This window comes from Phaethon aethereus, assembly GCF_964289735.1.
Source record: "Phaethon aethereus genome assembly, chromosome: Z".
Taxonomy (NCBI): Eukaryota; Metazoa; Chordata; class Aves; order Phaethontiformes; family Phaethontidae; genus Phaethon; species Phaethon aethereus.
The window spans coordinates 54,565,499-54,580,731 of record NC_138577.1 but is presented as its reverse complement, the minus strand read 5'-3'; positions in this window follow the sequence as shown (position 1 = coordinate 54,580,731).

Below are 15,233 nucleotides of genomic sequence, written 5' to 3'. Positions count from 1 at the left end.
CCAGCCTCTTTTTATCTAAGACAGCAAATCCCCTTCTATTAGATCATCTACCCTCCATAAAATACAACAAACTGCTGCACTCCCGTAATACATATGGAATATCCATGTGAATGCACAAAGTGCAGTCCTCAAACATTTGTGAAACCATTTGTGAGCATTCAAGAAATGTGGAAGACTAATTAATTTGAGACAGCAGTTGTATTTAATGCTTTCATAAACTTCAGTGTTCTGTTATCCTTCAGAAATAGGTTACGTTCAGTTCAAAGGGACGTTTATCGTAGCTATGTAAATGTCTTGAGATTAGACTAGACTGTAAATAACATAAAGTGAGCTTTCTTAGTAGGCATCTATTAATTTCTCTTTTGATAGTCAGAAACAATTCAACTGCAATCAGAGTCTGAGCCAAAACCTGGAACTGTGGAGCTATATCGTTTACACAATGTTTTGATAACGACTATTGAATTTCAGAAAGTTCTGAGAAAATCTCAGGCCTGCTTTTGTTTTACCTCTTCAGCTTTACTGAACTGAATCAACAGACAGGCCATAGGTATCTTAGCTTTTCTCCCCAGTTTTAGGACCATTAAGAATGTAACAGCTAGTCCATATTACAGGAACCCAAATATTCTGTCCCACCATCACTGTTAAGTCCCCATGTCTTTCTACACCCAGGAGGAGGAAGAGAGATGATGACTACTTCTCCATGAGTGTTTCCAATAGAAAATGTAAGATATATTTTGAAAAGTAAGAAGATGTAAATGAGAGCAACAATGATTTAATCCTGAAAATGCTGTGGAATGATCTCTTCAGGAGATGGAATACAAGAAAACCAGATATTTTAAAAATTACAGTACTTATTCATAAACTATTATAGTTTATGGTGTAAGTAATGCTATTAATTTGATTGTCCTTATTGCGTAACCAGGAGATAGCCTCTTGAGAAGTCTTATCCTGTTTTTCCAAAAATGTCCTTGAAAAGTATATACTCACTGCAGACACAAACATTTACATGTTGCAACTCGTGGTACAGATAAAAAATATTCCTTAAAAACATATTACGTACATATTGACAAGTTGGATAAGAATGTAAAGACCAATCCAGGAACATGTATCTGCTACTTTTGGCACGGAATAAGCCCGACATTACACCTGCCCTGGCTAGGTGAAAGATTGTCTAGATATGAAAAGGCAGAACAAACACTAACAATGAAGCTTTCATGTGAGGAGCTGGAGAACTATGTGGTGTGAGGGTAGGGCAGATAGAAACGTCTGCTCAAATGAGCTCTCCAAGGGCAGAGCATCAAAGCTAGTTAAACACCAGGAGAGAGAGAGACGGTGGGAAGTCTACCGCTGCAGGTTTTATTAGCAGGTTAGACAAACATGTATCATGAATGTCATTGGTGCAGTGGATTTGTCTTGCCCCAAAGCAACAATTACACACCTTCTGCAAATCTGTTTTCCTTCCCACCCTGCCCATTATTGTTCTCATGATCTTAGTCCACTGCATTTTTTTCTTGTTCAAATTTGCCTCCCTAGGTCATCTTCATCCGTTGGAACTCAGGGCTGTAATAACACTACTACTTCCTTTCAAGAGAGAAAAAGAAGCAAGAAGAAACCTGGGCACACTGAATCCAGGGGCAAAGGCTTTAGTCTCAAGTGGTAGAATGCTGTGTAAAACAGCTCTCTTCTCACAAAACAGGTGACAAAACTCTGCCTGCTCCTATCCTTGCCTGACAGTCTCTGCAGTCCCGAGTCTTGATGCAAGAACTAACATACGTCTTGGGTTTCTGTGCCAGCTACCTAATTTTACAAACTTTAAGAACTTTGCTGGCCTAGCTGCTCTCCATAGCTAGTAGAAGGAGTTAGGACATTCCAGGGGGTGGTTAGACGTCAGCTAGGCCAAGTGCCTTCTAGAAGTGCTCTCCCCACCAATTTCAGGCTGACTCTGGGAAGACGAGGCACCTCAGCTGAATGAATTTATTCCCGTCATGCGAATTGAGGCTTCTGTACAGTAAAAGAAACTTAATTTCCTCAGAGAACAGGATTGCAAAACTAAAGGGCTCTTGGAGTTAACATTTAACTTGAATGGCTAATCCAGTGTTTTGTATACTGAGGATAGACAAGTTGCTAGTGTTCCAATAAGAAGAGGAGGAGAAGGTGCTTTGGCACAGTCAGGATGTAGGATGTTGGCACTGGGAGTTCAGATGGGAGCTCTGTAAGAGGCTGTTCTGTGGCTGTCTTTGGGCAATTCCCGCTTGGACTCGTGCTGCAATGCAGGCTACCCACAAAGAAAAATGAGGAATAAAAGCAGTAAATTTATATACAGAGAATGGCTCTTTGCCTGCTAAAAGTTACGTGTATGCCGATGGCTTTGTCAGCCTGGTGGTGGGGAGCAAAAGGAAGACCTGACTCTCACTGACTGTGGGGAGGGAGAGAGAGGAAGCAAAGGAAGAAAAGGCACAGCCTTATCCCAGCAGGAAAAGAGTGCGGAGAGGGATGGCAAAGAATTTTCCCTTCATCTTTTCCCAAGTCAGAACACCACTGAGGAGCATCTGTTTGATTTAGTTCTCAGAAGGTCGCTTGCACCCTGGAATCTTTGGCAATAACTTGACATACAAGGTAGTTACACCTGTATTTACCAGGCTTGAAAAAACAAAGTACAGAAGATAAAAAATGACAGAGATCCAATTAGCCACATGGCTTATAACATTTTGGGCAAATACAGGGGTGTACACATGTAATTTTCTAATACTGTACTGCCTAAATCAGACTAACTGTCATACTTAATTCATACGTTACTGAAGAATCCCTACTTTCATGCAAAATAAATAAATAATTGGTTTTTTTCAGTTTGCCTTTCCAGCAAAGTTTTAATGCAAAAGTCCTGATGCTTTATCTTCCTTATTTATTCATAGCACTTATGAATTACCGGGATACTTTTCTGTTTGTGTTGATGAACCTCTACAGCTATTTCTGAAAAATCACTAATTTGAAGAAATTCTAGTTCATATTTAGAAAATAAATCTTAGGAAAATGAAGCTGGCATAAAGATACCAACTTACAGGCCCACTAACCAGATTCAGAACAAGGCAGAAGGGTATCTGCTACCAAACCAGTCTCCAAACCTGCCAAGAATTCTCCAACAGAGAAGGAAGGACTAAAATAAACTGCTTGATAATAAATTTTGACCTTGGGTTTTGTTTTTTTTTAAATAGTAAATTAGCCAAGGATTTCAGCATTATTCAAATTTTATCAATTAAAAGAAAGCAGCAGAACATAAATGTAAGTTAGAACCGAAACAATCTCACTACAGAATAATGGAAAAATTAGTCAGCTGAATCTATGTTTTACCTCAGCACTGTGTTTTTCCCAATATCTGCAGAATGACTTTACTCATAAAAAATAGTTCTGAAATTTGACCGATGTCCAAGTCAGAATGCAGGTGAAGAAATCAAGAGTGCCTTCAGTTGTGTGTGTGAAATGCTTAATGTTCAATATGACATTACCCAGATTAAAAACATGAATTTTGGTACATCTGGATAGTACAGAAAGAGGGACGCCAACAGCTGCAAAAATTTAAAATGTATGATTTACAGTAACTTTTTGTCCTGGATTTCTAAACTTTCTGCCTTTGGCCCTGACCTTTCCTTCCTGTGCATAATGGATAAACAAAAAACTAAATTTGTACAGCAGAACTCTCAGTGAATCATATTTGTATTTATAAGCCTGTTACCTTAAAGGAATCTTCATTCATCAACCAAAAGAATATTATTTATCAAAAGAGTAATTTTTTTCCAGAAATGTAAGGACTACATTATGCAAAGTATTCATAGCTAACACAACAGTTTTAATGTAAAGTTGTTTCCTAATTTCATTGTCCTCAGTGGTAAAATCATTACATTATATAATGTTTTAAACTCATTCTGGTTTCTTTGAGAAAAGTCATCCCCTTTCTTTGGGAACAAATTGTTATATTAGGGATTTTTGACTGAAAAAAGCCCTAATGAAATATTATCAGAAATCTGGTTGAAGAGAAAGATGTTAATGCGTGCAAAATTATTAGATCATGAAATCGAAGTTGCAGTTTTCACAGAGCACAGCTAAGTACAAGTTTTCAGATAATCTTATTAGGGAAGGCCTTTCTAGTGTCTTCCATATATTTAATAATACCTACAATTTAATACCAAGATACTATATCATCTTTCATAAATTGACAAGACCATTTATTCATACATAGTTGCCAAATGCCTGAGATGTCTACATTTCATCAACCTATTGACAGGGAATCAAGGAATGAGTGGAGCTACAAGCACTGCCCTCCAAAATGCCATATTAGGCATTTACCTATTTGATTTGGTACAACAAGAAAACACCTGCTCTCCTTTTGGAACACAAGAATTGCTACATTAATATTCTACCTAAACAGAAGTAATTGTCAAATTAGCAAAGTAATGGTGGCATCCATGTTCTAACAGAAGTAGGAATTTTGGAAAAAAAAAAAATTGTCTAATATTATATTTCTGAAATGTATATTCCCCTTCACACAAAATATGCTGTGTGTTACTTCCTGCAATAGCTGTAATCACAATTTAAAATTTACCAAGACTTTTCCTCAAATTATATGCAGAATATTTCCTTATATTTAATACAAGAACAAGCTACAATGCCTATGGATGGACAGTTCTGTTGCACATGACAGTGTATGTTCATCTAAGGCATAGGAGTTGTAGGGTCAAATAGTAAAACCCTGTAAGAATCTTAAAAGAATCTTTTATGGAGTTCACTGTCTGGCTCACAACTAGGCTCAGTTGCTAGAAGAATAAATCCAGGGAAATTAAATGTAAATGTCATTACTTAAATCTATTTCCAGTTTCTATTAAATACGTTTCCGTACAAAAAAGAGCAACTAAATAAATAACCTCAGTGAAAACATTTAAACATGTCTGGTGAGAGGTAAAATATTTCAATCCAGAACTCTAAACCTCTTCATTAGCTTCCATTTTTTTAACCTTTTTTCCCGTGTGCCAAACTGCAAAATAACGTTTAATAAGGGATTTCTTATAGCAATCTACCTCTGTTTGGCATGGCTCTTAAACAAACTGCTTGACCTTAGTGGACCTGGGCAAGTTTAATGCTAAACACTCATCAGTAGCTTGCTGAATAGCAAAGGAGATAAACACATGCTTACATCATTTGCTAAGTTGGGTGTCTAGCTATATTATACATCAATTTATTTCAATACAGTACAGGTCATTAAGCAGTTTTTAAAATTCAGTGGCCTAGAGGAGTACTGAAAACTACAATCTGGGATCTGATACCTTTTAGCCTGCTAAGACCCAAGCTGCATTACTGGACAAAGGCCAAAAGGAAAGACAGAAGCAAAACAAGGTAAGAAATATAAAACAGAATACTAGCAATAGCTTTAGCCGAAGCAATCAGACAGGAATTCAAAATTTCACTTGTAAATGAGACAAGACAGTGACAGAATGGAGGCAAATGCTTTTCTAAGGTATGTCTTTGCTATGGGAGGTAGGTGGCCACACAAAGAACAACCTTGTGAAGTTTGTCACTATGGGCCCAACTAGGAGGATGAAAGTAATGAAGAAGTAATTACCACTTCCATTACAAAACAAATAAAAAATATTGTTTTAAGAGATCAGGCCATCCTCCATAGGAGGAAAAAATACTGCTTACTGACAGAGGAAAGAGATAACAAGAAATACTGAGCAATGCAAAGAGACAAATTTAGATATTTCTGCATTTTGATGTTCCAGTCAAGAAGGATAACCAGATCTCACAATTAGAGGATGTGCAGAGACAGCTGCAGGAAAGTATTTCTACTGCATTTCCTTCCAGCCCATTCTGAAAGATTAAGGAGTGCCTATGATATTAATTCCCTTTGACATAAATGGGTAATGACAATAGACTGCAATGTGTGGGGGTGATGCTTGCCATATGTTTTTTGACACAGTTGAAGTAGCTATTTTTGAAACTGGATAACACAAATTTTACAACATGACATGTGGGATAGAAATGAGCTATAGTTACAGAAGAAGTACTCCCTCTTGGTCTAAGCGAACTGTTTACAGGATGTTTTGAAAATATGAACCAGTTAACCCATCAAAGCAGGAGCAAGTTGGTATCTGTTTTGCTGGAGTTTTATGTACCTTTCATCAAGGGTGAAGAAAACCAAAAGAGTAGATTCTCTTTTGAACATTTCTCCCAGAATTTGCATCAGATTTTTTCCCACCAGTGTAGCTTTCCAGAATTTGTAAAAGTACCTGATGTCCACCTTTGCCATCAGCTGCCTCTGAATAGGGGTGTTCTCCTAGGAGCAAAAGCACTATATGAAGTGAGATAATGCAAACATCACCTGGAAATGCAGTCTCTAACAGTGACCAGTGCCAGGATAGAGCATGAGGGAATTCAGAGTAGGAATTAATACACTGATTTGAAGAGAAAGTATTTCTAATCCTTGTTAGAGTTCACTTATACTTTGACGGAAACAGATTGAGATCTTCAGAATTTTATTCTGCCTGAAAACTGCTGATGCTTTTATTAGTCATTTGAATGGCGAGTCCTTTCTTCCCACCTGCTGAAGTCTATGGCATCTGCATCAACAAGTTAATTATGTTGTTATGTCACTACTTTTTAACTTAAATTGACTGTCCCATTCCAGTAGAAAGGTAGACTGTAGCTCCCTATTTCCTCTCTTTCATCGCCTTCCAGATTTTGCACACATTTACTAAGCCTATTTCTATTTGACCTTTCTAAAGAACCAGAGGCTTTTCAGTCTCTCATTTCCCCACTTCTATTGCTTTATTGCTTCACTTTTTTTACTCTAAAACTGGAAACCTTTGTCTATTGCTGTTTGTTTTACAGAGGCTAATCAATCAGAACTGTCTGTATGATTTCAAATGGAGATGGGTGACTGACTGAATATTATTGTAACAATTTACCGTGGTTTTATCTCTTTTTTAACTGCTGCTGCACCATGATAGGGGTTTTCATTAAGCTATGTTAACACAGTATAGATTTTTTTCCTTTGAATCATTCATGTTTACTTAGAAGTACCATGCTATCTTTTCAAGTGAATTTTCATTAACATTATATTTCCTTAGCTCTCCCAGGGACCATTCATTCAGGTTACCCTGAACCTATCCAAGGAAAAAAAGTCCAAAAATATTTTTAAGGACAAGAAGAAAAATGTTTGGATTCTACCCTATATAAAGACATGGGATTACATTTTTTTTACAAAATGTTGGTATAATGATTTTCAGAGGTTAGTGATGAACTCTTTGAAAGGATGCAGGTGAGTCACTATCTAAGCATTTAAAGACTTCAAGAGCATGTACAAAAATACCCCAACAAAAAAGAACACTTGACCACAATTTTTAGCATTGTTCAGGAATACAATAAATTATACAGCAACTTATCCTGCCAACATATCTTAAAAAGCTACACAAAGGATCTACAACTAATATCTGTAATGCAATCTGTAGTTCTAAGATAAGTTCTAAGAATGAAAGCAAGGGAAAAACAAGTGCATTACTACAAACCTGTGTTTTTAGCTCCCACTACTTACAAGATTATGATGGATTTGACTGCCTTTGGTATTAGTAATTTCCCCAATGAATCTGTGGGTGGAGCAAAAACGTGGAAATGAAAACTGAGCGGGTATTGTGTGTTCAAAATATCCACCTCCACTCACACACAGTAGATCCGATTCAAGCGGTCATCTTTCCATGCCCCAGTTTTCCCATTTGTAAAATGGTTGAAGTCAGAATACGTTCTTTTACGACTATTAATCTTCTTCTCCCACCTTAGTTCCCTTGTGTTCCCACATTCGTTTCCTCATCTGAAGATGAAAGGAAAGAAATCATTATTAAAACTTGCTTATGAGCAAGCTAACTTGATACCCTCCCAATGGCTGTGCTCCTAGGTGCCATCACTCTGAAGGTTGTATACACGCTGGGACACGAGTCCCCTATGCAGCCATCCTCAGCAATGCAGTAAAGGTCTATCTTCCTTGACTGGTCACCCAGGATCTTATCCTCTGATGCCTACCAAACATCGTAAGCATCAAAATTGCATACCATACCTCCCCAAGTATTTAATATGAATTAATGTTAAACAAGTAAGAGAACATATTGGTGACATATCATAGAAGTAGTGTAATCTTCCTTTCCCATAACCTAAACGTCCTGAACGTGTAAACTCTTTAAACTCATAAAACAAGACGAAAAAAGTATGAGTTGATAAATATTTTATGCTGCTGGCATACAGGAGACTTTAGTTTGCCATATCAGAGGAGGGTATAAAGATTTCCATTCAAACAATTAGACTTCTCCCTCCAGTCTCAACAACTCAGTTTTAAGCGGTTATTTTACTCTACTTTGTCAAATACCTTTATGGCACCTACCAGTGAGAGCCTGAAGCACAATTCTGCTTAGATTTCTAACCATCTTAAATAGCATCGTAGAATTAATTAGTATCCATCTTCCTGGCATAAACTCGGTAGCAGAAAGGAATGAAAAATTTTTGCATTGCAGGAACATGTAGCACACATGAACGTCTTTGGCAGTGCCTACTAAAGTTCCCACTCTCGTTAAAATGCATGTTAGAACTTCTGTTGATGAGCGGTAGATCTCAAATCTAACTCAATTTGACTTAACTTCTATAAGGTTGGCATACAAGACTTGGCAAGTTTAAGCTGCTGGAGTGCTACATATAAGGAGTCCACTGATTCCACATGAATACAATGCAGAGACAGTATCATTGAGATATGACTGGGATCAAGTAACATCAGGCAGTAACCATGAAAAACTCCTTAAGAAACACTCAAGCTAGTAGTTACACTTTACAGGCAAATCAAGACAGTCGGGAAACTAAAAGGGAGTAAAATAATTTGAACAGCTATGGTCAAAAAACAGCAAAACAAATCTACACAAAACCCATCAGCATCACTTGGACTACACAGGTTGTGAATGCAAAATGTCATCCTATTGATTTCTGTACTTTCCATTAGTTCTTGATTATTATTTACAAGTATAACCTTACCTTGAAATACTGGGATTTTCTTGTTTTCATTTTTTTGAGAAAACAGTGTTATAATCATCCAGATGTACAACAGTTGATCAACATTTAAATCAGTTATGTGTCTCATTTTGATCTGACAACATAAAAATTAAATCATTTTGAACTGAGGCAGGCTGCTGCCCAGGGCTGGGGGACACGCTATGGGTGCAGGGGAAGAGCCGCTTGGGATCCCACAGGACTTGTGGGATGTTTCGAACCAAAGGTGTGAGAAGGGGGTTGAGGTGATCTGGGGAGGACCATGAGTGGGAAAATGAGGGACAAGGGGGCAAAAAGGGCTGGTGGCAGGTAAGTAGTTGGCTGGTGGGTACGCTTGTCGGCCGTGCCCTGTGCCTGGCCAGCGCAGCCTGTCCCGGCTGCTCGCCGCAGTCCTTCCTGCCTTTGTCCTGGGCGATAACTCTCCAGTCTGTGTACATGTGCAAGTCTGTCATAGCAGCTGGTGTGGGGCTGCAGCCTCAGAGGTTGTATGTCCCAATGCCAGCAACTGGGGAGACGGGGATTGTAGGGCTGCTGCTGAGCAGGCTGAGGGTCTGAGCTGGCTGCCAGAGGGACCCACCTCATTCATTCATGTGTGCATGTTGTCACTCATGGACCTCCATCCTGCTGTACTGGAGAGGGGAGCAGGATGAGGAGCTCGGTGCTGCCTGTGTCTGTGCGAGTGCAATGGGTGTCTGTCTGATCTGTGTGTCCAGACACGTGTATGGATACGTACGTGTGCATCTGCCGGCCAGGAACGTGTCTCCAGCCTCGCTGCTGGTTGGACCCAGGGACATGGAGCTGAGCAGCCTCGCCTCCCACAGGCTCTTGGATCTGGCAGGATATGTTTGTTTACATACTTATTTTCCTACACTTTTTTAAACTTCTATCACTTCACCAACCAGTTGCTGAATAGTTAAATATAAACAGTGCGGGATATTTCTTGGAAATATTAGGTGGTTTCTCATAAGAAAAACTCAGGGAAAAAAAATCTAAAATAACATATTATAGTAAGGCAGAACAAAACCTAATCGTTTTCCAAACACTGAATAAAGTAGGCAAGGTGAAAAAAACACACAAAAGGATGACTGCAGCATAAATGATTGGTAACTTCCATTCAGTTTTGATAACAAGGGTTTATAGAACATGAAAGAAAAAAAAATTAATGGATTTACTGTCATAATACAAGCAGAATTAAAAGAAAAGGACTGAAAATTAATTGTATGAGTAGAATGTGGTTAGCTGGCTGGAGCTTCTGGAAATAGAGACATCTTGTCTGTGGGCACTGGTGGGCTGCCAGCCAACCCACTTCCTTAGGCTTCTTTATATAGTGGATGTCTACTCCAAAGGACATCCATTTCACAAGCTAATGAATGGGATACAAAGATGTGGAAGTTATTTCAAGAAACATGATTAAGTAACCGAACAAAAAAAATACCACTTTGAAAAGGAAAAATGAGAAACAGAAATCGCTTAGCTACAGCCCTGAAGGGTAAAGCAGTTCCTCATACCTGTATTCTGGCTATCTTATGTCTATATATGGAGAACAACCTCCATAATTTTAATGTTTGAGACAACTACCTTGCACATAGTTCTAGAGAGCAAAGAGAAGAACTGAAGAATGAACCAAATCATGCAAGTTCACACAGAGGTGTCAGGAACTAAGTATCAGTACAGGTTCCTACCTCATGGATAAATGAAATAGGAGGATGTCTGGTGAGAGAGACTGTGTGAGCTCTGTCCTGAGCTACTTGGCTGCAAACTGCATGCAAGGTTTGGAATCAAAATCAGTACTCTGTAGTCTGGACTGAACAGTTACTGAGCATTTGGGCTGTCTACTTTACATTTCAGCAGCGCTTCAGTGCTACCTTGCAGCTTTGTCTACTACAAAATTCCTTAAAGACTGAGAAATGTAACAAAAAAAAATGATTATGAGTATCATTTTGCATTGAAGATATATTGGACTACGCAAAAAGCCTGTTTGTTTGTTTGCTTATTTATTTACATTTCCAGAATTGTTGCAATATGTTCATCTATATTCTCAAGTTATTCTTCATGCAACTGCATACAACCAGAGTAGTTTAGGATAACAAACTCCTTCTCTCCTTTGAATAATTTCTTCTTCTTCCTAATGCATATACATGCACACTGCAATTTTCAAATTCTGGGCAAAAAAAAAAGGAATGAGTCAGACATTAAGTTCTCTGGATGATATGTGATAATTAAAGTCCATAATTATAAGGTCTTCACATTTAATCTCGCTTTGTCACATGTAGACCTTGGCAATGGTTTCTAGAGCCTGTGGGGCTTCGCTGGTCTTGACTGGACTGATACGGGCACAGGATGAAAGGCATGTCTTGGACACCAAGTCAGCCAGAACTTTAAAGATAAACCAGCACCCTAAAACTAGACATGGAAACTCACAAACTCAGGGCAGGGAGCAGGTGCTGAAAGTCCTTTCCCTAGCTACCAAAAAAGCACAGCATCTTGCAAAAATTTCAATTTTTGGGTGCATATGAGATATACCCTCCACTTCACTCCTAAGTAAATACATTACTAACACAGTATTAAAAATTGAAGTCCTTTGAAGAAGCTATCCAAAACCTATCTTGCATGTCAGTCTTCAAAATGAGAATGTTAGAAATACTCAAATATTAGAAATAACTACAGTCATTATGGAGATACTCTCATTACCACTGGGTCAATAAAAACAGGGCGGTGTTGCGTTAGGGCAATGGAATATTGAAGACACACACAGACACATCAAAAGCATGGTCGGAACAAGAAAGGCCCTGAAACAGATTGTTCCACCACCACATCTGGTTGCCAGCAAACAGGTTTCATTTCTGAGTGTCTTAATCATAGGATTTATCTGGCAGCCTTTCAGAAGTGTTCCTGCAATTACCTTTTTTTCTTGTAAGCTAGGATTAGTATAATACAAATACAGGTAAGTTGCCACATGACAATACAGTATTTGTTCAGACTTCATCCAGATTTCTGGGAAAAGAAAGAGAGTATTACTTAAACACTGATTTGGATGAACACCTGTAATAATTATAAAGGACACAAATAAACAGCACAGTAGTAGAATACAAATATTAACTGTGCCTCTATTTGTTATGGAACAGGAAGAAAAAAAAGGAAAGAACGAATATAAAAGAAGAAACGAAGGAAAAGAAGGAAAGAGGATCTGGCCGTGTGCTGCCTGGGAAAATGTGACATGGGACCACGATGCAGAAACAACGTTTTTAGATGCTAACAATGACTGTATCAAGGAGCAACTAGGTAGGTGATATACAAGAGGGGAAATAACCATTGTTATAGTTCAAGCAGTGCACAAACAGGACCTGTTCCAAAATTTTAGCACTGAAGAACTGCATTGCAACAGTGACAGTAGCTTGCCCTGCAGAAACAAAAAGTGTGCAACACCCCAAAATCCACCAGACCTATGGAGAGACAGAGCAAGTTTATACCACCAATCGAGAATGACTTGAGAAAGGTTGAAAGGAACAACTAAACAGCAGGAATAAGGCAAGTTACTAGAAGAAAGAAGTGATCTTTTGAAAAGCTGAAGTTGCATCCAAACGTATTAAACCCAAACCAAAACAGATCATAAGCATGAGATGACTGCCCAAATAGAATATGCAGAAAAAAATTAAAAATTAGTAATAAATCATTCCTTACATGTATCTGGAACAGCAAGCCTGTCCAGAGAGTAAGGCCAATGGATGACGAAGATACAAAAAGAGCACTCAGAGAAGGTAAGGCCCTATCAGGCAGACAAAATGAGTTCTTGTCATCAGCCTGCACTGTGGAAGAGGCAGGAGATGTTACTCCATGGGAGCCCTTCTTTGCAAGACATGAATAGGAGGGATCTGCCTGAATAGTAACAAGGCAGCAGGTCCAAATGGCACTGAGCCCTAAGGTCTAGAGGAACTCAAGGACTAAAATGCTGAATTATTAACTCTGATGCACAGCATCTTAAAACCAGCTTTGTGCCTGAAGACATGAACTTTGGAAATGAGATATCTATTTCTAATGATTTCAGGGGACATCTGTGGATCTACAGGCTTTTAAGTCTGGTGCCTGTCATCAGACAAATCATGAGAAACTGTAACAAAGCATAGAATCAGTGGACACATGGCCAAATATGATTATGGAAGGGCCAGCACAGTTCTTGTACGTTGGGAGTATATCAGGGTTTTCTGAAGGCATTCACAAGCAATTAGGTAAGATTCAGTTGAAACCATTTACATGGTTTCCTGAAACACTTTTGACAAGATCTCTTGCCAAAGGCTGTTAAGGAAACTAAGGATCAATGAAAATAAGAGGGAAGGCCTGTGTTTTGATAAATAGTTGATTTATAGTTGATTTAAACACAGGAAGAAGAACAGGACTTAGTGGTCTGTTCACACACTAAAACAAGATTCACAGCGCAGTCACAAGCTAAACACTGTGTGACATCTCAGAAAGGATCTGGTAGAACCAGAGAGGAGGAAGGATGTGTGGAACAGTGTCCACAGGAGCAAGGACTTTAAATTAGAGTTCTGCTTGGAAAAGAGGCAAATGGTAGAGAGATCTAGTCAAGGTTTAAATGGCCACGATAGTCATAATGTCGTAAAGTGGCTACATTTCCCAGTGTTTCATATTGGGTATCAAATGAGCACTACAGAGTATCTGGTGGAGCTGGCAAACACCAAGTTCAAAGTCAAAAAAGGAGGCAGTTCCTCGCACTATGTTTACATGAGGAAGTCCCTTCCCCAGACGTTGGGGAAGCTGCATAAAATCAGGGGAAAAACAGGCAAGTTCATGAAAGAGGAAGTCCCTTTGGCTTGCTTAGCCATGCCCTAGCTGCAACGTGTTGGAGGCTGGGAAAGCACCTGTAAGACCTGTGCTTGCCCTGTTCTTAGGCAGTCTTTCCTTGGTGGCCACTGCTGCAGGCTGGTTACTGGACTAAACAAACTCTTTGTCTGGCCCAGAACAGCTGTTCTGTTCTTATTTTCTTAAGTGGAGGTTCGTATGGATGTTAAACTCCTTTTACCAGTGCTGACAGCCATTCTCACAGACCCTTCTGATGCTCTCCAGTGCCAAAAGGGTGTGTCTGGTAACAAAAGGTACCTCTGATAACGGTAAGCCATTGAGCCAACTGCATCTGATATTTTCTACAGTAAGTATATGTATTATACACATATAAATAAATATTAATCCAATGTTCCAAAATTTTTAAATTACTAAGTTTGGAATTTTCAGTAGTGCTTTTGCATCTTTGACAAGACACTGAAACCCTCCACAGCTCCTCCCTCCACACTTCATAAAGAAAAAAAATTTTGTTAACGTTCTGTGGTAAAAAACCTTATCTAGAATTAGAGTAATTCATTGCTTGTTTTTATTTAATGTGTTATGCTTTTGTTTTGTTTGCCAGTGACACCCAGACTCTACCCATTAACTCCAGTTAATGTTTTAAGTTAAGAGCATAAAGTGAATATTCTTTTTTTTTGGTCTTCAAAGTGTATTTTCAATGGCATCTTACTTGGCAGTCAGTGGGAATCTGTGTGCCTTTTACTCTCCTTTACTGTTACAGATTCTCTCACCCTTTTCACAGGCCACATGAAGTCCCAGGACCTTTATGAAAACTGGGTCCATTTTCTTCTTACTCTTGTCAGTTTCCGATACAGTGGTATTTCTCAATCTCCTTGATACTTTGGGTTCTGAGAGGCCTGCATTTTCCTCACCCATCTTCTTCTTATTCTTGGGTCCTCTATTTCCTTGCCTTTCATGGGGACTGTGGTAGCATCCATAGGATGCTACACATTGCAGGACAGGTTAAATGTTTGAGCATTGCATTGCAGTAATATAAACAAAGACAAAAGAGGAACTGACATCAGGCAGGCTGTGGGCCTTGCAGCTGTAGCAAATACATATCTAGCCACACATACGGAATGCTGTTTGATTTAAAATAGCTCAACATCCTAATACAATCCCATCATCACCAACTGTATCATGAGTATGGGATTTCACAAGCTGCTGCTCTCTTCTTTCCTGTTATTACTTACTTAGATCAGAAACTGATGCAAATAATCATTTCCAAATCTAAATTGCTTCCAAACACCTTACCATACGACATTCTGTGCAGGTGTTGATCATGCAGTGTTTATGTCTGCTTA